The sequence below is a fragment of the Ranitomeya imitator genome, chromosome 1 (assembly GCF_032444005.1).
Source record: "Ranitomeya imitator isolate aRanImi1 chromosome 1, aRanImi1.pri, whole genome shotgun sequence".
NCBI lineage: Eukaryota > Metazoa > Chordata > Amphibia > Anura > Dendrobatidae > Ranitomeya > Ranitomeya imitator.
This window is the reverse complement of record NC_091282.1, coordinates 386,387,974-386,412,173: the sequence shown is the minus strand read 5'-3', so window position 1 is coordinate 386,412,173 and position 24,200 is coordinate 386,387,974. Positions and strand designations below refer to the sequence as shown.

Below are 24,200 nucleotides of genomic sequence, written 5' to 3'. Positions count from 1 at the left end.
TGCGGTCAGCAAGGTTCTTTCTCTCTCTCACTTTCCTTATGGTCAGTGTGGTTCTCTCTCTCACCTGTAGAATGTATTCTCTTATTATCATCAGGGTCCTCTCTCGCTCTTTCTACTGTAAGAGTGTTATCTATTGTAGTCAGTGTGGTCCTCTCTCTCACTCTCCTGTAGATGTTATCTCTTGTGGTGTGTAGGGTCCTCTCTCTCACTCTCCTGTAGAGTGTTATCTTTTGTGATCAGTGGGGTCCACTCTCTCGCTCTTTCTACTGTAAGAGTGTTATCTCTTGTGGTGTGTAGGGTCCTCTCTCTCACTCTCCTGTAGAGTGTTGTCTATTGTGGTCAATGGGGTCCCCTCTCTCGCTCTTTCTACTGTAAGAGTGTTATCTCTTGTGGTGTGTAGGGTCCTCTTTCTCACTTTCCTGTAGAGTGTTGTCTCCTGTGGTCAGTGGGGTCCTCTCTCTCGCTCTTTCTACTGTAAGAGTGTTATCTCTTGTGGTGTGTAGGGTCCTCTCTCTTACTCTCCTGTAGAGTGTTGTCTATTGTGGTCATTGGTTTCCCCTCTCTCGCTCTTTCTACTGTAAGAGTGTTATCTCTTGTGGTGTGTAGGGTCCTCTCTCTCACTTTCCTGTAGAGTGTTGTCTCCTGTGGTCAGTGGGGTCCTCTCTCTCACTCTCCTGTAGAGTGTTATCTCTTGTGGTGTGTAGGGTCCTCTCTCTCACTCTCCTGTAGAGTGTTATCTCTTGTGGTGTGTAGGGTCCTCTCTCTCACTCTCCTGTAGAGTGTTGTCTATTGTGGTCAGTGGGGTCCACTCTCTCGCTCTTTCTACTGTAAAGGTACCGTCACACTGAGCAACTTTTGAACGATAACGATAGCGATACGTGACGTTGCAGCGTCCTGGATAACGATCTCATTGTGTTTGACACGCAGCAGCGATCAGGATACTGCTGTGACATCGCTGGTCGGAGCTAGAAGGCCAGAACTTTATTTCGTTGCTGGATCACCCGCTGACATCGCTGAATCGGCATGTGTGATGCCGATCCAGCGATGAGTCCCCGGGTAACAAGGGTAAACATCGGGTTACTAAGCGCAGGGCCGCTGTGACGTCACTGCTGTGCTCTGCTTTACGGCCGGCGCTCACACAGTCAGTGCAGGGAAGCTGAAGGCGAGGGACGTGACAGACATCGGAATGTAAGTATGTAGTGTTTTTTTTTTACTTTTACAATGGTAACCAGGGTAAACATCGGGTTACTAAGCGCAGCCCTGCGCTTAGTAACCCGATGTTTACCCTGGTTACCCAGGGACTTCGGCATCGTTGGTCGCTGGAGAGCTGTCTGTGTGACAGCTCCCCAGCGACCACACAAGGACTTTCCAATGATCACGGCCAGGTCGTATCGCTGGTCGTGATCGTTGGAAAGTTGATCAGTGTGAAGGTACCTTTAGAGTGTTGTCTCCTGTGGTCAGTGGGGTCCTCTCTCTCACTTTCCTGTAGAGTGTTGTCTCCTGTGGTCTGTGGGGTCCTCTCTCTCACTTTCCTGTAGAGTGTTATCTCTTGTGGTGTGTAGGGTCCTCTCTCTCACTCTCCTGTAGAGTGTTATCTCTTGTGGTGTGTAGGGTCCTCTCTCTCACTCTCCTGTAGAGTGTTATCTCTTGTGGTCAGTGGGGTCCTCTCTCTCGCTCTTTCTACTGTAAGAGTGTTATCTCTTGTGGTGTGTGGGGTCCTCTCTCTCACTCTCCTGTAGAGTGTTGTCTCCTGTGGTCAGTGGGGTCCTCTCTCTCACTCTCCTGTAGAGTGTTATCTCTTGTGGTAAATGGGGTCTTCTCTCTCACTGTCCTGTAAAGTGTAAGCTCTTATGGTCATTGGAGTCACCTTTCTCTTTCTCTCCCCTGTAGAGTGTAAGCTTTTACTATCAGCAAGGTTCTTTTTCTCACTCTCCTTATGGTCAGTGGGGTCATCTCTTTCTCTCACATGTAGAGTATAAACTCTTATTATCAGCAGGGTCCTCTCTACAGTAGAGTGTTATCTATTACTAGATGGAGGCCCATGCTATTGCAATAGCATCGGGAGGGCGGTAATGTCACGATGGGGGCAGGCTTTGCAGCGTTGAGAATCCCTCCCCCCATGTGCTCATTCACCTATCCACTCTCTCTTTCCCCACCTGCTGACTTCTCCCTTCGGTGCTCTCTTCTTTGACCTGTCTACCTCATGTGCTATCCCCATTGTCTCCTGTCTCTCTCCTTCCTGTGCTGTGTTCTCCCCTCATGTGCTGTCGCGTATGAGCTGTCTCACCCCTGTGCTCTGTATCTTTCCCCCCAGTACGCTTTCTCTCTCCCCATCTGCTGTCTTCTCCTCTCATGTCATCTCTTCTTTGACCTGTGTACCCCATGTGCTCTTGTAAACGGTCAGACATAGACAATTTTTAAAATGTACTTCCATTCATGGGCAAACCCCTTTAATGTGACCGGCTTCCTCTGCCTGTAGAGACGTCATGCATTTGCCACCGGGATCAGCTGAATGATTCACTGTGCCTGCGCGGAATTTGTGCAGGCGCAGTAAATCAGACCGCCGCCATCTTTATGCAGACAGATAGCGGCGGTCACATTTAAACTGTGCATGCGCTACTCCTGTACAAAGATGGCGGCAGTTGGTGAAACATTTGGGTGATGATGGTGCGGCATAATCGCGACTGTGTTCCGCTGATGGCACCGCGCAAGAGGCTGCGTATGGCATATACTGTGTGTGTGGTGTATATGGTGTATACAGTGTGTTGTGCGTACGGCATAGACAGTGTGTTTGTGTGTGTGTGTGTGTGTGTGTGTGGTGCATATGGCATATACAGTGCTTGTGTGTGCGTGGTGCATATGGCGTATACAGTGTGTGTGTGTGTGGTGTGTACGGCATATACAGTGTGTGTTTGTGTGTGTGTGTGGTGCGTATGGCATATACAGTGTGTGTGTGTTATCCAAGAAGTATAATTTCTCCTTGCGGAGATTGACATGCTAAGCATGCCGAGATGAGGAGACTTAAAGCCATGTGGGTGTGGTGTGACGGTGTTCCGCTGGTGGTACCATGCAAGAGACTGGTGCCACCAGCAGTTTCCATATTGAGACACCCATCACTTGGGTATAAAAAGAAGAAACTCCTGTACAAAGATGGCGGCAGTTGGTGAAACATTTGGGTGATTATGGTGCGGCATAATCGCGACTGTGTTCCGCTGATGGCACCGCGCAAGAGGCTGCGTATGGCATATACTGTGTGTGTGGTGTATATGGTGTATACAGTGTGTTGTGCGTACGGCATAGACAGTGTGTGTGTGTGTGTGTGTGGTGCATATGGCATATACAGTGTTTGTGTGTGCGTGGTGCATATGGCGTATACAGTGTGTGTGTGTGTGTGTGTGTGGTGTGTACGGCATATACAGTGTGTGTTTGTGTGTGTGTGTGTGTGTGTGTGTGGTGCGTATGGCATATACAGTGTGTGTGTGTGTGTGTTATCCAAGAAGTATAATTTCTCCTTGCGGAGATTGACATGCTAAGCATGCCGAGATGAGGAGACTTAAAGCCATGTGGGTGTGGTGTGACGGTGTTCCGCTGGTGGTACCATGCAAGAGACTGGTGCCACCAGCAGTTTCCATATTGAGACACCCATCACTTGGGTGTCCCAATATGACGGTCAGTGAACTTCTGCTGCTTGGAAATCTAGGATCCTGATACATCTGGACGGAACAGGATGTGAAGACATTACAAGGTAAGTATATATTAAGCTAGTCATTGAGGTTCTTTCTCTCTTTCTTGTAGCGTGTAAGCCCTTACGGTCAGCGAGGTTCTCTCTTTCTTTCTCCTATAGAGTATAAGCCTTTATGCAAGGTCCTTTCTGTCTCTTCTGTAGCATGTAAACTCTTATGATTACCAGGTTCTGTAAGCTTTTATGGTCAGCAGGGTTCCCTCCCTCCCCCTTCGCACATGCATTTTATGAGCAATTAGATTTGATCTCAGTATTGAGATTTGCCCACATTTTTTGACACAAAATGAATATTTGGTAGAAATAAGCAAAGTCAAATTTCAAAAGTTGTAAAAAGTTTACTTTCTGAATTTAACAGATTTTTATTTAGGGCTAAAACACTTTTTGATTTGATACTTTTTGTAATTTTGAGATAACATGCAAAGCACTAGTTTACTACCTCAAACCTGAGATAATAAGCAAATTCATTAGCTAATATCATGATATGAATTTGGTATCTTTGGAGCCACAAATTAAGCATCTGGGTCCCGTCTCCTATGCTAATGTATCTCTGTCCACAACAGCAAATAAGGGAGATACTGAGCTAAAGAGGAAAAATTCTGTTTCAAAACTGTGAGAGCTCATAGAGAAAGTCTGTGAGTCCTGCTTCCCCCTCACACACAGAACGACTGACAGCTTGCTCGGTATGCTCATACTAGAAAAGCCGTCTATCACTGTGTGAAGATGGGGGGAGAAAACAGAATGCTTGGCTTTTTTTCATGCCATGCTTGTCGCCCCTTCCAGTTAGCTGTTTCCAGGACGTACAATGGACAGAAGTGAACAATTTTAAGCTTGAAATGTCATTTGAATACATTCTGTAATAGGGTAAAAGGGATTGTCCAGGCTTGTAGTACAAGTCTGGAGTCACTCTATAGAACTGTAGGCATGTGAATCCTGTAGGGATATGTTCTCGCTCAGCAGCTATGGAGGTAGGCACAGGAGCCGGTTTTCATGCAATAGTCCAGGCAAGTTTATTTCACTTCATAAATTGCTCCGGGAGACAAAACAAAACAGACCCTTTTCTGGCACAAAGTGAAAACAAAACTGAAAACAAATAGTCCATGTGGTATTGCAGGTCCACACACTCAGGTCAGTGCCTTTAGCAACACACTGAAGGTAAACTCGAACTGCAGGAAAATAGTCCATATAGCCCTGCAGGCCTGCCCGTTCAGGTCAGGGTCCTTCACAACACACACTGGAGGTCTCCTCACCTCCAGCCACAGACACTGAATGAGAGACTCGGCCTCCATTTTCTCTGCCAAACCACACCCCTGGGGTTGGGATATGTGTGCGGTCATTCATACCCATCTCTTATGACCACTCATAAAACTCAGCCCTGGAATGGCCCAAATAACTCTCTCAGCACTATAGGTACTGGAGCATACTTCCGAGCTCAAATCATCACAGCCGTGGTGACACATATCTCCCCTCAAGGACTTGTCTGGCAGCCAACTTACATACCCTCTCCCTCTGCCCAAAGTCGGGGGGCTTGTCACCTTCTGCCAATAAACAGTGGACTCTCGACAGAGCGTCAGCATTTTCATACATTTTCCATGACCTATATTCCACATGGAAGTTAAAATCCTGAAGTGCTAGGAACCACCTGGCCAATCGGGCATTGTTCCCTTTTTAGGGCCTTTTTAGTCCCTTGTCCACTTCAGAAGGGCATGGTCTGACACCAGTCTGAACTTCCTGCCCAAGAAGTAGTACCTTAGAGAGTCCAATGCCCACTTGATGGCTAAACATTCCTTCTCCACTATGGAATAGTTTTTCTCACTCGATGAAAACTTCTGGCTAAGATACATGATGAGGTGCTCTTCCCTGTTCACCTCTTGAGATAAGACAGCGCTCAGCCTGACATCCGACACATCCATTTGGATCACAAACTCCTTGAAGAAATCCAGTGCAACCAGCACTGACTGTTTGTACAGGGCCAGCTTCAGTTCCTGGAAGGCTGTCTCAGCTTCTGGAGACCACTTAGCCATAGCTGACTTTGTCCCTTTCAGGAGGTCTGTCAGAGAGGCAGATACGATGGCGAAGTTTGGAGTAAACCAACGGTAATATCCAACAATCCCCAGGAATGCCCTGACTTGCTTCTTTGATAGGGGTTGTGGCCAGCCCTGGATCTCCTCAGCATTATTTATCTGGGGCTTTACATTGCCCCTGCCTACAACACAGCCCAAGTATCTCACTTCCTCCATTCCCAAGGCACATTTTTTCGGGTTTATAGAAACTCCCGCCTTCCATAGAGCATCCACTACCACCTGCTCTTTGCTCAGATGGCTCCCCCAATCCAGGCTGAAGATCACAATGTCATCCAGGTAGTAAGTTTTTCTCTACTACACACTCACTATGAAGACTCTGCCTCTTGCCAACACACTAGAAGAAAGTCAAAACACTGCACTCATCCAGTTCTGATTTGCTAAAGTGAGTATATTTATTGGAGATGTGGAGGCAGAGACGAAACAGTAAGGCAACAAATTTAACGTTTCGGCCACTCAGTGGCCTTGATCACAAATGGTGCCTTAGTAACTGTTCATGATGCGTCATGTGAAAATAGGGATTTTAATATATTCAAAGGTAGAGGTAGTCCAGTTATCCCCCAGATAATGGATATACTGTCTTAGTTTTCATAAGTAACTGTCAAGGACAGTCTACCAGTGGTTTTGAGACATCTGTCAAGGGTTAAATTGGCTTAATTATTCCTATCTTTCATACGGTCCTGTGAACCCGGAAGTCCCAAAAGGGGAAAGGTAATGAATGCAAGAATTTCAGCGCCGTGTCTGTCACCTTGGTATAAGGTACATATGCCTGGTAAGGAACAAATTGGTGGCACAGTGGGAGCACGATCAGGGCTCATGGAGTCCGCATTGGTGGTCCAGAGGGGAGCGCCGACATAGCCAGTGTCTTGGCGGGGAGAGCGGGAGTGGTAGCGCTCCCACTGCGCCACCAATTTGTTCCTTACCAGGCATATGTACCTTATACCAAGGTGACAGACACGGCGCTGAAATTCTTGCATTCATTACCTTTCTCCATTTGGGACTTCCGGGTTCACAGGACCGTATAAAAGATAGGAATAATTAAGCCAATTTAACCCTTGACAGATGTCTCAAAACCACTGGTAGACTGTCCTTGACAGTTACTTATGAAAACTAAGACAGTATATCCATTATCTGGGGGATAACTGGACTACCTCTACCTTTGAATATATTAAAATCCCTATTTTCACATGACACATCACGAACAGTTACTAAGGTACCATTTGTGATCAAGGCCACTGAGTGGCCGAAACGTTAAATTTGTTGCCTTACTGTTTCGTCTCTGCCTCCACATCTCCAATAAATATACTCACTTTAGCAAACCTGAACTGGATGAGTGCAGTGTTTTGACTTTCTTCTAGTATTTGGGGGGTCTCCGGATCCCGTTCACTTGCACCATCAAACTCCACCTACTTGTCGAGTGCTAGCTCTTTGGTTTATTCTTGCCAACACACTGCACTCATATTTAGCCTATCCATACACCAGATATAGAGTACGGATCAATGCACTTGCCAAAGCACACTTAGCACTATTTTCTCCATGAAGGTTGCAAAATAGGGTACGCTATTACAAAATATATTTTAATGACATTCTCAATTAAAGATAAAAAAAAAAGTTTAATGACTCTTCAATCAAGACCCATTTTGATGAATCTATTATCTGTGTTCATAACATTGCTCATTCCTGATTCCAAAGCTAGTGTAAAAATCAAATATTGAAAAATCAGCTCTCTTATATATCTTGAAAGTGGAACTTCATTTATTTTGCAATACAAAGTAAAAACCTGAAGTTTCAGCCTACACTAGACCTGCATCCAGCAGATTGCCTTTAAGAATACATATGAGGGCTGTGGTGAAGTACTGTGCAGGAGGAGCAATATAAATCACTGGTGGCTAAATATGCCGCCAATTACCTGATCAACGTGGAAAATGCTCTTTAGCTGGGTGATCAAATCTTTCATGCTGGCATAAAAATCATTGTCAGCAGCATATTGCCCCCTGTAAAAGGGGGTTGTGGTGACAAGAACAGGAAGCTGTATGGGGCAAAATGTTCTTATTAGCAATTGTTCTTCCAAATTCAGTTTTAGTTGGCTAAGCAACAATCAACTTGTATATGTTATAAATTATTATTATTCTTTGCTTTTATAGCACCATCATATTACAGTGTACTTTACAGACATTATCATCACTGTCCACAATCTGAATTCCTTATCAGCATCTTTTTGGAGTTTGGAAAGAAACCAGAGCACCCAGAGGAAACCCACACAATCACAGGAAGAACATACAAACTGCTTGCAAATATTGTCCTTTGTGGGATTTGAACCAAGGACCACAGCGCTGCAAAGCAACAGTGCTAAACACTGAGCCACTGTGCTGCACTGGGGTTTTGGCCCAAATAGCTGAGCCTGTAAGTTTGTTCTTAAATGGAGATGGTGATATTCCTTTTTTGAGAATTGAGTTTAGAACCAATCTATCTGTCGTAGGCTACATGCATGTAAGAGAAGTTGTCAATAATCCTAAAAAACCTTAGCGCTGTGCTTCATTGGTGAGAGAAGACTGCCACCTAGCATCCAAAAGGGACCATGCATAGCAACTGGAATAGAATGAGTTGCAGGGAGAATGAGTTTGGATTTAACACCTAGTCAGATGCCAGTGATGATGAGATTCATGAATATATGAAAAATCTGTGCGCTAGGAAGCAAAGAGGACCAGACGTGCACAGGGGAAGATGCTGCCACCGTGGTGACAGACCACAGTAAGGCGTGTATGCCAGTGGGTCACAGACAAGACATGAGCGACGCCAGACCAGAACCGGAGTTCCGACTATGCCACTCAAGACCCTACTTTCAGACCTGCGCCAGTCATGACCCAGAACTCAGATGACACCAGCTGGGTACTGAAGCCCAGCCCTCATCCCTTCGGACATGAGAGACATCCAATGATGGTCAAGCACCAAAGATCTGTGAAGAGCTGTCGCCCAAGAGAGAACGTAAGCGTTGGTGAACAGACAACGCAAGTGAGCCAGGCTGTCTCTTCCAGAACTCATGTATGGCACAGGAGTTGGCCTGGGCTAGCATAGCATACAGGGTGGGGTCACGTGATGGAGGCCCAATGTGCTTTGGTAGACTTTGTCAGGAGGACTTGAGGCCTAGAGAGAAGAACAAGCAACCCCCACTAGTGCAATTGTTCAGGAGAAGCCAACACAGCAGCTTCCACGGGAACAGGTGTATCACCCCTGTTAGAAGGACACAAGCATAATCCCTTAGAGACTTCCCTAATGTTCCATAACTACTGCAAGTTCCCACCATATCGGAGGAAATACTGTAAATAGTTCATTGGCTGTTCCTGCCTGGTGTCAATTTCTGTGTTGCATCCGGTCACCTGCTTTACATGTATGCATTGAGTATTTTGTGAGTTTTTTACCTCCAGTATTTGTAAGCCAAAATCAGGAGCAGAGCAATCAGACAAAAAGTATAGCAGAAACAAGCACCACTTCTGCATTTTTCACCCCCTCCTGGTTTTGGCTTACAAATACTGAAGTAAAAAACTCACAAAATATTCAATGTGTTCATGTGGCATTCGAGTAGCAGACAGTTTTCAACACAATTCTGGTGTAGAATTGCTTGAAACGCCACAAATTTTGGCATTTTTTGATTTTTTTTACACTAGTCAGAATTTGTAAGATGCACTAAATTCATTAAAAAATGTACACCTCTTAATGAATTTATCATATCGTATTCCACTGCTCCCTTCACTAAGATTGGCATACAAAATGTTGGTCTTAATGAATCAGGGCTTTTGTTTTAGTGATCAACTCAATGGGTTAAGTTAAGGGCAGAAGAAGAAAACATTTAAAAATAAAATTAGAAAAAGAAAAACAAAATTCTTCCATATATATTAATAAATCATGTCACAAAAATTGGGCACTTTGTCATTTTTCATATGGTGTTGTGCAATTGGTGCACAGAACTGGTTCACGTATACGTTTGGCACAAGATCTATATGTCACTGTACAGTCACCCAGAAATATTCCGGTATTAAGCGTACTGTAGAGTGCTGCAATAAAGTTCGTAACAGCTTATTCAATCAATGTTCCTACAAGTGTGACAGGTTTGTGGTATAGATAATATTGAAACTGAAAAATAAGTAAAATGTCAACTTACAATGTCAGCGAGTGACATATCATCCCGCAGAAAAACCTTTTGCGTTGTCTGCCATGTCTGACCTGACATTAGCTGCCTGGGAATCTTTTGCAGTTAGAATATTGTACAACATTTACACAAAAGACACATCGGTGCCATTTTCTGCTGCACCCACAAACTGCAAATTTTACCAAGCAAGAATGGCAAAAATTAACATAGGGTCTATTTCTTCAAAATGCTTTCTGGTGTAAAAAAAAAAAACACTTGTCTTGAAATTTTTGCGGTATTTTGCATTTCCATGCCAGATTTAGCCAGCTGTCAAAATGGTCTGAGGAGGAACTGTGGTGGGATGGGGCGTGGCGTCGCCCATCCATCAAGTTCAATAAAACTGACTGTAGTACAATTTCTGGCTATGCACACGGAAGCACATGTCACAGTGAGGATGCGCCAAATTCAGTTACTCTTCAGGCTTAATGAATTTGGTGCATCATACTCCGGCGAGCCCTTCATTAAGAGCAGTGTGTGCAATGCCAGTCTTAATGAATCAGACCCAAAGTATTATACAGTATAAGATCAGTGTAAATGCATAAGCCATCTTTATCAATACTTTGGGGTATATAGAGCATCTGTAAAAATTTACATAACCTACATGGTTAAAATTCATTGTTTTATTTTACATTTCAGCAACGTATTTTAATATTTTTCTTAGATTACAATTGTTATATAGTCATTATAGTAATAGCTATCATACTAGAACACATTGATAATAACACATTTGACTCCTTAACCAAAAATAACATAGATGTACCGGATTGCAGAGATTCTCAGCTATATTACGGTATATACAAGTAGGTGCCTTTGCGTCTAACAGCACTGGCAAGAGCTAAGCTCCGATTAGCCACCACAACATTGCAATAAAATGAAATAAGAGGCGATCAAAACACTGTACCTACCCCAAACTTGCATTAGTGAAAACATCAGGTCAGGGCACAAAAAATGAGCCACAGATACCAAAAAATGAAAAAAATATATATATATTTTTAACAATTTTCCAAATTCATTGTCACCACTTAAATTAAAGAAAAAAACTATTCATGTTTGTCTTTTGCATATGTGTACTGACCTGGATAATCATACTGACAGGTTAGTTTTACGATACAGTGAATATGGTAAATAAAGAAAACATAAAAACTATTGTGGAATTGCACTTTTTTATGATTTCAAGGCACTTGGAATTTTTTTTCCTTTTTTCCAGTACACTATGTACAGTGAATAGTGTCATTCTAAAGTCCCACAAAAAAAGTGATGTCTCTTGGAAGAAGTGGAGGAAAAACAAACAAAATTGCTATGTCATTGTAAGGGAGTGGAGAGGGGAATATGAAATTAGCCAATGCTCCACAGCACTCACAACCAAATGCCACCACCCACTGGTTGAGCTAAACAGAAGGGAACGGAGATGGGAAGAATAATCCCGGAGGAAAGAGTTTGAAGGGGACCGGAGTCAGATGACAGCTGTAGTGCAGTTGCTAAATAAAAAAGGCTGGGATGTCAAAGCGGGAACTCATTTAGCGCCAAGATGTGAGGAGAGGGAGAAGCATTATCCATGCAAACAGCTTGTGAAATCCCCGGAGTAGAGTTACCTACAAGAGACTGGATACCAAAGCAGGCAAGACTTCATTGGTCAAGCACTGAAGTCCACACGTTGCCAGTCGAGACCAGACATCCAGACTTCGCCAGTCAAGATCCAATGTCCGTTCTCCACCAGTCAAGTATCGAAAGTGGGACTCTAATCCTTGGATAGGACAGAAAGTCTTTTGTGCTGAGGAAAGGTCCTGGGTATATCAGGCCATTACATCCAGCGAATACTTATGGTAAAGAGTGAGGGCTGTGCTTCAAGGAATGAAGGCGGTCAGTGTGATGTACACACTGGGTATCAAGCGACTCATATATTGGGACTTTCAGCCTAACAAGAATTACCGGTGACCCCTGTTAGGGCAAGTGTAACAATCAGAGGTGTCTACAAGAGTGTATGACGGTGATGGGCCTTGCACTGGAAGTGACATCTGTTAAGCTGAGATATACAGGCCCTATTAAGCTTTCAACTGCTAGATGTTAAGGATAGTGTATATAATTAGAGTGTTGAATAAGGTATTGCATTTAATGTAGTAAAAGTCATAACCTACTGTGTTACTCTTGTTGTATTTACCTTCCATATCTTCTGTACTTGCTTATTCATATATAACTACAACCAGGGCCGGTTTTAGACAAAGTGGGGCCCTAGGCAAAAATTTAAAGTGGGGCCCCAAATGCTAACATTATAAAATCACACAAACATTTAGGTTATATTACATGACCTATATTTACCTTCATTTGCGGTGAGGCGCCCTCTGCTGGTTGTCCTCATATGAACTCGAGCCTGGGAGCTTTCTAGGAAAGTTCCCACGCTCGAGGGACAACCAGCAGAGGGCACCTCACCGCGAATGAAGGTAAATATAGGTCATTGACCTACTTTACCTTAATTCCCCGGGGTTTTGCAGCCACGAGCACCGCTGCATTAGCAGAGCTCCTGGCTGTAAAATATTTTAACCCCTTCAGATGGATTTACATCGTGGGACGTTACAGATCTTCAGAAGGTATGTATATTGTTGGTTTATTATTTTTTCTTTGTTACAGAGCGAGGGTCTTCAGATGGATTGAGCGTAGAATAAAATATTACAACAACCTTTGTGTTTATTTCATTAAAATACTTTTTAATAATGTGTTTGTGTTTTTTTTAACCCTTTACTATTATTGGATTAATAATGGATAGGTGTCATAATTGATGCCTCTCCATTATTAATTTGGCTTAATATCACCTTACAATAGCAAGGTGGCATTAACCCTTCATTACCCCATATCCCACCGCTACACGGGAATGGGAAGAGAGTGGCCAAGTGCCAGAATAGGCGCATCTTCCAGATGTGCCTTTACTGGGGTGGCTGGGGGCAGATGTTTTTAGCCAGGGGGGGGGCCAATAACCATGGACCCTCTCTAGGCTATTAATATCTGCCCTCAGTCACTGGCTTTACTACTCTGGCGGAGAAAATTGCGCGGGAGCCCACGCCAATTTTTTCCGCCATTTAACCCTTTAATTTAATAGCTAGAACGGCCAAATTTTGCATATACACACTACTAACATTAGTAGTGTGGAATATGCAAAACAAATGGGGATATGAGATGGTTTACTGTATGTACACCATGTCTCATATCATGTCGGGTTTAGGAAGAAGATAGCAAAAGCCGGCAATTGAATTACCGGCTTTAAAGCTATCTAGCGCTGTATGAAATAATAATATATATACATATATGTGTCTCACTGATATATATATATATATATATATATATATATATACCTATTCTATGTGTACACATTTATTCTACCTATTCTACTCTAAGCTGTCAGTGCGATTTTACTGTGCACCGCACTGAATTACCGGCTTTTCTCTCTAACACTGCTGCGTATTTCTCGCAAGTCACACTGCTGGTCCGTGTGTAATCCGTATTTTTCTGGCTTCCATAGACTTTCAATGGCGATTTTTTTTTGCGCAATACGGTGACAAACGCAGCATACTGCGATTTTCTATGGCCGTAGAAAGCCGTATAATACAGATCAGTAAAATACGGCAGATAGGAGCAGGGGCATAGAGAATAATTGGGCCGTGTGTAATGCGTGTTTTACGGACGTATTTTATGCGCTCATACGTCCGTAAAACTCGCTAGTGTGACGCCGGCCTTAGACAATTACATAGTAGACTAGATGGTGGCCCGATTCTAATGCATCGGGTATTCTAGAATATGTATTTATGTATGTATGTATATAGCAGCCACATAGTATATTGCACAGGCCACGCAGTATATAGGAGCCATGTAGTATATAGCAGGCAAATACTACGTGGCCTGTGCTATATACTATGTAGCTGCTATATACATACATATTGTAGAATACCCAATGCATTAATACAGGCCACGCAATATATAACAGTGGCCACGCAGTATATAACACAGCCACGTACTATATAACACAGCCCACGCAGTATATAGCAGCCACGCAGTATATAACACAGGTGACGTAGTATAGTAGTATATAACACAGGCCACACAGTATATAACACTGGCCACGTAATATATAGCACAGCCCACGCAGTATATAGCAGCCACGTAGTATATAACACTGCCCATGCAGTATATAGCAGCCACGTAGTATACTGTATAACACTGCCCACACAGTATATACAGTTAGGGCCAGAAATATTTGGACAGTGACACAATTTTCGCGAGTTGGGCTCTGCATGCCACCACATTGGATTTGAAATGAAACCTCTACAACAGAATTCAAGTGCAGATTGTAACGTTTAATTTGAAGGGTTGAACAAAAATATCTGATAGAAAATGTAGGAATTGTACACATTTCTTTACAAACACTCCACATTTTAGGAGGTCAAAAGTAATTGGACAAATAAACATAACCCAAACAAAATATTTTTATTTTCAATATTTTGTTGCAAATCCTTTGGAGGCAATCACTGCCTTAAGTCTGGAACCCATGGACATCACCAAACGCTGGGTTTCCTCCTTCTTAATGCTTTGCCAGGCCTTTACAGCCGCAGCCTTCAGGTCTTGCTTGTTTGTGGGTCTTTCCGTCTTAAGTCTGGATTTGAGCAAGTGAAATGCATGCTCAATTGGGTTTAGATATGGAGATTTACTTGGCCATTGCAGAATGTTCCACTTTTTGGCATGAACTCCTGGGTAGCTTTGGCTGTATGCTTGGGGTCATTGTCCATCTGTACTATGAAGCGCCGTCCAATCAACTTTGCAGCATTTGGCTGAATCTGGGCTGAAAGTATATCCCGGTACACTTCAGAATTCATCCGGCTACTCTTGTCTGCTCTTATGTCATCAATAAACACAAGTGACCCAGTGCCATTGAAAGCCATGCATGCCCATGCCATCACGTTGCCTCCACCATGTTTTACAGAGGATGTGGTGTGCCTTGGATCATGTGCCGTTCCCTTTCTTCTCCAAACTTTTTTCTTCCCATCATTCTGGTACAGGTTGATCTTTGTCTCATCTGTCCATAGAATACTTTTCCAGAACTGAGCTGGCTTCTTGAGGTGTTTTTCTGCAAATTTAACTCTGGCCTGTCTATTTTTGTTATTGATGAATGGTTTGCATCTAGATGTGAACCCTTTGTATTTACTGTCATGGAGTTTTCTCTTTACTGTTGACTTAGAGACAGATACACCTACTTCACTGAGAGTGTTCTGGACTTCAGTTGATGTTGTGAACGGGTTCTTCTTCACCAAATTAAGTATGCGGCGATCATCCACCACTGTTGTCATCCGTGGACGCCCAGGCCTTTTTGAGTTCCCAAGCTCACCAGTCAATTCCTTTTTTCTCAGAATGTACCCAACTGTTGATTTTGCTACTCCAAGCATGTCTGCTATCTCTCTGATGGATTTTTTCTTTTTTTTTCAGCCTCAGGATGTTCTGCTTCACCTCAATTGAGAGTTCCTTTGACCGCATGTTGTCTGCTCACAGCAACAGCTTCCAAATGCAAAACCACACACCTGGAATCCACCCCTGACCTTTTAACTACTTCATTGATTACAGGTTAACGAGGGAGACGCCTTCAGAGTTAATTGCAGCCCTTAGAGTCCATTGTCCAATTACTTTTGGTCCCTTGAAAAAGAGGACGCTATGCATTACAGAGCTATGATTCCTAAACCCTTTCTCCGATTTGGATGTGGAAACTATCATATTGCAGCTGGGAGTGTGCACTTTCAGCCCATATTATATATATAATTGTATTTCTGAACATGTTTTTGTAAACAGCTAAAATAACAAAACTTGTGTCACTGTCCAAATATTTCTGGCCCTAACTGTAACAGTGGCCACGTAGTATATAACACAGCCCACGCAGTATATAGCACAGCCCACGGAGTATATCACACAGCCCACATAGTATATAACACTGCCTATGTAGTATATAGCAGCCACGCGGTATGTAACACAGCCCACGTAGTATACAGCAGTGTGGGCACCATATCCCTGTTAAAAAAATAATTAAAATAAAAAATAGTTATATACTCACCCCTGGGATCCAGCGAAGCTCCGGTGAAACCAGCGCGGCTGCCGCCATCTTCCGTTCCAAGGATGCATTGTGAAATTACCCAGATGACTTACCGGTCTCGCGAGACCGCTAAGTCTTCTGGGTAATTTCGCAACGCATCACTAGGAACAGAAGATGTCGGCAGGCGTGTGCGGCTCGGCGGACTACGGAGGGTGAGAATAGCAGGTTTTTTGTTTTTTTATTATTTTTAACATTACATTCTTTTTACTATTGATGCTGCATAGGCAGCATCAATAGTAAAAAAGTTGTTTACACAGGGTTAATAGCAGCGGTTACGGAGTGCGTTACCCACGGCATAATGCGATCCGTTACCGCCGGTATTAACCCTGTGTGAGTGGTGACTGGAGGGGAGTGTGCGGGCGCCAGGCACTGACTGCGAGGAGTAAGGAGCGGTCATTTTCTTCCGGACTGTGTCCGTCGCTGATTGGTCGTGGCTGTTTTGCCGCGACCAATCAGCGACTTGGATTTCCATGACAGACAGAGGCCGCGACCAATGAATAACCGTGACAGAAAGAAGGAAAGACAGAAAGACGGAAGTGACCCTTAAACAATTATATAGTAAATGTACTGTAGACAAAATGCATACTGTAAAAAACAATCAGCAAAAGCTCTAAGGGTGTGTGCTCACAATCAGTAAACGCTGCGGATCGGCTGCTGTGTACTTTTGCAGCGTCCAACCCACAGCGGCCAGATGTTACAATATAGTGGATGGGTATTCAAGAAATTCCATCTCTACTATGCATGCACTGACACCCGCACCTCACCTGCGGAGACGGACATGCGGCGAGTCTCTCCAGACCCCAGCATGCCAATTTATCTGGGGTAGACGCGAGTCTCCACAAGAGAAATCTCACCCGTGCAATGTATAGGATGCGGTGATTCCACACGGTTCAATGAACACATAGTAACATAGTAACATAGTAACATAGTAACATAGTTAGTAAGGCCGAAAAAAGACATTTGTCCATCCAGTTCAGCCTATATTCCATCATAATAAATATCCAGATCTACGTCCTTCTACAGAACCTAATAATTGTATGATACAATATTGTTCTGCTCCAGGAAGACATCCAGGCCTCTCTTGAACCCCTCGACTGAGTTCGCCATCACCACCTCCTCAGGCAAGCAATTCCAGATTCTCACTGCCCTAACAGTAAAGAATCCTCTTCTATGTTGGTGGAAAAACCTTCTCTCCTCCAGACGCAAAGAATGCCCCCTTGTGCCCGTCACCTTCCTTGGTATAAACAGATCCTCAGCGAGATATTTGTATTGTCCCCTTATATACTTATACATGGTTATTAGATCGCCCCTCAGTCGTCTTTTTTCTAGACTAAATAATCCTAATTTCGCTAATCTATCTGGGTATTGTAGTTCTCCCATCCCCTTTATTAATTTTGTTGCCCTCCTTTGTACTCTCTCTAGTTCCATTATATCCTTCCTGAGCACTGGTGCCCAAAACTGGACACAGTACTCCATGTGCGGTCTAACTAGGGATTTGTACAGAGGCAGTATAATGCTCTCATCATGTGTATCCAGACCTCTTTTAATGCACCCCATGATCCTGTTTGCCTTGGCAGCTGCTGCCTGGCACTGGCTGCTCCAGGTAAGTTTATCATTAACTAGGATCCCCAAGTCCTTCTCCCTGTCAGATTTACCCAGTGGTTTCCCGTTCAGTGTGTAATGGTGATATTGATTCCCTCTTCCCATGTGTATAACCTTACATTTATCATTGTTAAACCTCATCTGCCACCTTTCAGCCCAAGTTTCCAACTTATCCAGATCCATCTGTAGCAGAATACTATCTTCTCTTGTATTAACTGCTTTACATAGTTTTGTATCATCTGCAAATATTGATATTTTACTGTGTAAACCTTCTACCAGATCATTAATGAATATGTTGAAGAGAACAGGTCCCAATACTGACCCCTGCGGTACCCCACTGGTCACAGCGACCCAGTTAGAGACTATACCATTTATAACCACCCTCTGCTTTCTATCACTAAGCCAGTTACTAACCCATTTACACACATTTTCCCCCAGACCAAGCATTCTCATTTTGTGTACCAACCTCTTGTGCGGCACGGTATCAAACGCTTTGGAAAAATCGAGATATACCACGTCCAATGACTCACCGTGGTCCAGTCTATAGCTTACCTCTTCATAAAAACTGATTAGATTGGTTTGACAGGAGCGATTTCTCATAAACCCATGCTGATATGGAGTTAAACAGTTATTCTCATTGAGATAATCCAGAATAACATCCCTCAGAAACCCTTCAAATATTTTACCAACAATAGAGGTTAGACTTACTGGCCTATAATTTCCAGGTTCACTTTTAGAGCCCTTTTTGAATATTGGCACCACATTTGCTATGCGCCAGTCCTGCGGAACAGACCCTGTCGCTATAGAGTCACTAAAAATAAGAAATAATGGTTTATCTATTACATTACTTAGTTCTCTTAGTACTCGTGGGTGTATGCCATCCGGACCCGGAGATTTATCTATTTTAATCTTATTTAGCCGGTTTCGCACCTCTTCTTGGGTTAGATTGGTGACCCTTAATATAGGGTTTTCATTGTTTCTTGGGATTTCACCTAGCATTTCATTTTCCACCGTGAATACCGTGGAGAAGAAGGTGTTTAATATGTTAGCTTTTTCCTCGTCATCTACAACCATTCTTTCCTCACTATTTTTTAAGGGGCCTACATTTTCAGTTTTTATTCTTTTACTATTGATATAGTTGAAGAACAGTTTGGGATTAGTTTTACTCTCCTTAGCAATGTGCTTCTCTGTTTCCTTTTTGGCAGCTTTAATTAGTTTTTTAGATAAAGTATTTTTCTCCCTATAGTTTTTTAGAGCTTCAATGGTGCCATCCTGCTTTAGTAGTGCAAATGCTTTCTTTTTACTGTTAATTGCCTGTCTTACTTCTTTGTTTAGCCACATTGGGTTTTTCCTATTTCTAGTCCTTTTATTCCCACAAGGTATAAACCGCGGAATCACCTGTGTTCAAAAGATGGCAGCACTTTGGACGCAGCACATGTCCACTGCGTCCAAAGGGCTGCCATTTCCGGATCCTCTGCACATACCCTAAAAAATGGGTGCTTTGAAAGCAGTGTTTTTACTGCCAAGAGAGCAGTTTTTGGCTGCAAAAAAAATGCACCAAAAACGCTGATTCCTATGCACACCTGTACTATATATGTGTATGGTTTACCCTTATTATTTCACGTGGGAATTTATTCATTTCTATATAACAAATGCCCTGATTCAGCAGACAATATTCCTGTCTTGTGTCATCCAGACAGTAGTGAAAGGAGGTCGCCCTGTCAGATTAAAAGCAGTGATTTAGTGACTGTGGTCAGAACCCATGCTGATGGCTGCTGTATGTGACTGTGAAACCCGATCCTACAGCAATCAGCAGAGAGCTCAGGGACCACAGTGAGTAAATCACTGCACTGAGGGGGGTCTCAAGGGGGGTTTGGGAGAGACGCTCTGGGACTACAGAGCAATGCACAGCATTCTTCACTGCTAAACACCCTCTGGGTACTTCATACAGGGGCTGCAGACGCAGGGGGCCCCCTTTGTAGGTGAGGGTCCCAGGAGTCTGCCTGTGCCAAACGCTGGCCCTGACTATAACTAGATTTAGTTTTTGCATTAGACAAATAGTGTCGGTTAACTATCACTGCATATTCATTGTCTGTGTCCAAGTAATCTGCTTACATCCTAAAATTGTTTATTTGTTTATTAGGGCATGTGGATGTAATATAGGGGAGATTCCTGCTTTGGATACCCCTTATTATCCATTTCTGGAATTTCTCAAGAGGGCTCTGGTTGTCTATATATTATGATGCAGAAGACCTGCTGTTGACTTCAGTGGGTGCCATTTAATACCACAATTGAGGACGTACCAATTGAGGGTAATAGGGGCTCATAGCAAGGGGTCCTGCTTTTCCTTTGTCACATCCTTTCATAAATCTTATAAACCAAGTGAGAAACCTGACATTGCAATGCTGTGAAAAAAACATTTAAAGGTGTTAAAATGACCTTTGAATATGACCTATCAAATTGGTTGGGGTCCAGCTCTGAACATACTTGCCAATCAGCTGTTTGAAGGTTGTGTGCCACCCCAGCAATCGCCCCTTTGTTTGCTAAGCACAGCTCTTTTAGTAGCAGTTATGCCCGGTATTACATTGCTGATTAATCCCATTCAAGTAATTGGGACTGAACTGTAATACCAGGCACAGCTGCTGCTAAAAGTAGGGTGCTGTGCCTGGTAAACATTGAAGAGGACATATAAACCTGTGCATGCTTTATAGTCTTTGTTAATTTATGTATAACATTTTCTCCAGCTTTACACTATGGCTTCTGTACCTTTTTGTACCAGACTTATTAAAATGAAAGCTATAGAAGTACAACTAATCTATAGCCTTAACTTCATTATCTATAGACTGTGCTATTTATCCAGACACTGTGTGATGTGTGATCTGAGCTTAATAGACCTCAGAAATGTTACTTCCTTACATAAGTTTAAGAAGGTGATTAGAACACAATTAAACCATTCCGTGTAAATGTGCAGGTTCTTCTTATTACCATTAACTCTAGCATAAAAAGCATGTAAAAACAAGATTGCTTTAAAAGGGTTATCTCAGGATAGACGTCGCTGGTACAGAGCTAGAAAATGCCATCAGTGACCAATCTGCGCAGAGTCCAGATACTGTCATCCTGTCACATTAATTTCCATAAAATATATTGAAATATTTACTGAGATATCGAACAGAGTTTTTAATTTATGGATATTTGTGAGATGAACACTGAGGGCTCATACACATCTGCGAGGAAAACGGATAAGTGCAATCCGATAAAAAATAGGATTGTACTCTGACCAATGCTGTACTATGATTTACAGCTCATCTGTGTTTTATTTCTCAGCTGAAATCGGACTGAGAAAAAAATCGCAGCATGTTGCGATTGTCCTTATAACTCGGTCGAGACTTGCCAATACAAGTCAATGGGTGCAAGAAAAAAATTGCACAGCACTCGGACCATGCGAGTGCCATCCGATTTTTACACACTGATGGTCAGCAGTTCCTCTGCCATGTCCAGTAAAATGAAAAAATTAATGATGCGCACTCTGTTTGGATATTAGGTGCAGGCTGACCCTGGACAAAGTCCAGATAATATAACAGGAAAAAAGTAACAGCCGCACTCAAAAGGATTCTTGGTTTTTGCAAAACAGTGCTCAAATTTATTTGCAGTACACCACAGAGAAGGATAAGTAATATGAAAATGCGGTAACGTTTCGACCCTGATCTGGATCAAATTTCTATGCCTCTGCTGCAGCCTCTTGACCGTTTTTCTCTATTGCACAAGTCAGGTTTGATAAAGACCCAGATCAGGGTCGAAACGTTATCGCATTTTCGTGTTACTTATCCTTCTCTATGGTGTGCTGCAAATAAATTTGAGCACTGTTTTGCAAAAACAAAAAATCCTTTTGAGTGCAGCTGTTATTTTTTTCCTGTTATGTACAGTAATATCACAGCTTGACCTGACAAAATAGAATAGATAGAATATGTATATACATATCGAATAGATAGATAAAAAGATGTCAGTCACACATATAAATAGTAAAGTGCTTCTACAACTTACTGAAAATGTATTTTTTTACATACTAAATTATTTTCTAAAAAAAAAACGGCATGGAATCCCCTGACATTTTATTAACCAGCAAAGGAAAAGTGGACAGCTGGGGGAAGATGTTTATAGCCTGGGAAGTGGGTAACACCCATGGAGCTTTCCAGGCTATTAATATCAACTCACAGCTGTATACTTAGCTCTTCCTGGTTATTAAAATGGGGTACCCCACAATAAATTACGTATGTCACCTTATATTATATTAGCCAGCAAAGGCTAGGCAGACAGCTGTTGGCTGAAATTAATAGCCTAGGAAGAGGCCATGAATCTTGGACCCTTTCCAGACTAAAAAGACCAGCTCTGAGCCACCCCAGAAATGGAGAATCTGTAAGATGCACCAAATCTGGCACTTAGTCTTGCTCTTGCCCTAGTATGGTGGCAAGTAGAGTGATAGTTGGGTGTTGATGTCACCTTTGTATTGTCAGGTGACTTCAAGCCCAGAGGTTAATAATGGAAAGGTGCCTATAAGCTGCCTCAATTACTAACCACATAGTGATTTTATATAAAAAAAACACACACACAGAAAAAAGTCCTTTAATTGAAATAATGATACAGACTCATTTAATGAATCTAAATTAAACCATACTCACATCATCACCAAGTCCACTGAAGACAATGTCCCCTGTAACAGAATTAAATAATAAACAACCATATTCCTCACCTGTCCGCTGAGAAGATAATAATCCATTTGTCCCTCAACGAGTCTAGCTCTGCTACATCTAGATGGCAGGCAGCATTGTCGCATGATGTGACTACACAGCTTGCCATTCAGTAGAGACACCGAGCTGTGCATGCTGAGCTGTCTTGTGGTGAACTCCATTTACCTCATTGATGTCACCGCAAGAGTGAGAAAGTTTTCATGCTTGTGATGCCGCCAGAAAGGTCCTGCAAGTTTACAGCTAATGAACTCAGTTCAACTCGCTGACGTCAGCGCGAGCGCGTTGTGAACAGTTCTAAGAGCGCTCGCACTTTGTGAGACCCTACAACACCGGAAGCCAATTTTCAAAAAAACACTTAATTAAATTTTATTAAACATTAGTAATACAATACAATACACATTAAAATATAGAGATACAGGTACAAAACACACAGAGTATTGCTATATAATCAAAAATAAGTGTATGAATTAGAAGTAGATCCAAAGGTTAATAGATAAGTTGCATATTACACATAGATCAAATATGGTCAGGATATTCTAAGGAAAATAAATTGGCTAGTGGTTATTTAATTAAAAAGTTGTCAAATCCTTAGAAAAACCTGGACATCTGTATCTGTATCTCCATGTTTTAATGTGTGTTGTATTACTAATGTTTAATAGAATTTAACTAAGTGGATTCAATGGTGCTATATGAATAAATAATAATAATAATGTGTTTTGTTTTTTTTAAATTGGCATATGCTTCTGTTGTTTGCAGGGTCTAACTTATTTTGGAGGTACTAGTATTCTAGGCCTAGTTATTGCTTATACTTACATTAGTGAGTTGAACTGAGTTCATTGGCTCGGAACTCCCAGGACCTTTTTGACAGCGCCGTGAGTATGTGAACTTTCTCACGCTCGTGGTGATGTCAGTGAGGTGAAAGGAGTTCACCATGAGACACTGAGCTGAGCCAGCATGCACAATTTATTTAAGTCTTTGAAAAGGTGCAAATGATGAATAAAGCAGAAACAGTACGACATCCTAAACTTCAACCACAATGGTGAACATTAAAAATAGCAAGTACACATAAAATACACTTCAAAAAAAGGTGAACATTTAAGATATATATAACTACTATATAATTGTCAAAGGGTCACTTCCGTCTGTCTGTCTGTCTGTCACGGTTATTCATTCGCTGATTGGTCTCGCCAGCTGCCTGTCATGGCTGCCACGACCAATCAGCGACGGGCACAGTCCGGAAGAAAATGGCCGCTCCTTACTCCCCGCAGTCAGTGCCTGTCGCCCGCATACTCATCTCTGGTCACCGCTAACACAGGGTTAATGCCGACGGTAACGGACCGCGTTATGTCGTGGGTAACACACTCCGTTTTTGCCGCTATTAACCCTGTGTGTCCCCAACTTTTTACTATTGACGCTGCCTATGCAGCATCAATAGTAAAAAATGTAATGTTAAAAATTATTTAAAAAAAAACCTGCTATACTCACCCTCCATAGTCGCTCGCACCAGCCGCCATCTTCCGTTGCAGGTTTCGGTGGCAAAGATGGTATGGGAGAAGGACCTGCCATGATGTCACGTCATGTGACCGCGACGTCATCACAGGCCCTGCGCGCCTGCGCTAGAAAGACCTGCCATGATGTCATGGTCATGTGACTGCGACGTCATCACAGGTCCTGCGCTCATACCAACCCTGGGACCGGAAGCTGCCGTGGACTACAAGGGGCCCTC

At 42.8% G+C, this 24,200-nt stretch overlaps 1 protein-coding gene across 1 annotated transcript in view; it reads left to right on the top strand.

Moving 5' to 3' along the window:
• LOC138657822 (protein FAM240B-like) overlaps window positions 1–24,200 on the top strand; it is a 113,185-nt gene that overhangs the window by 1,048 nt on the left and 87,937 nt on the right. The window lies entirely within an intron of this gene.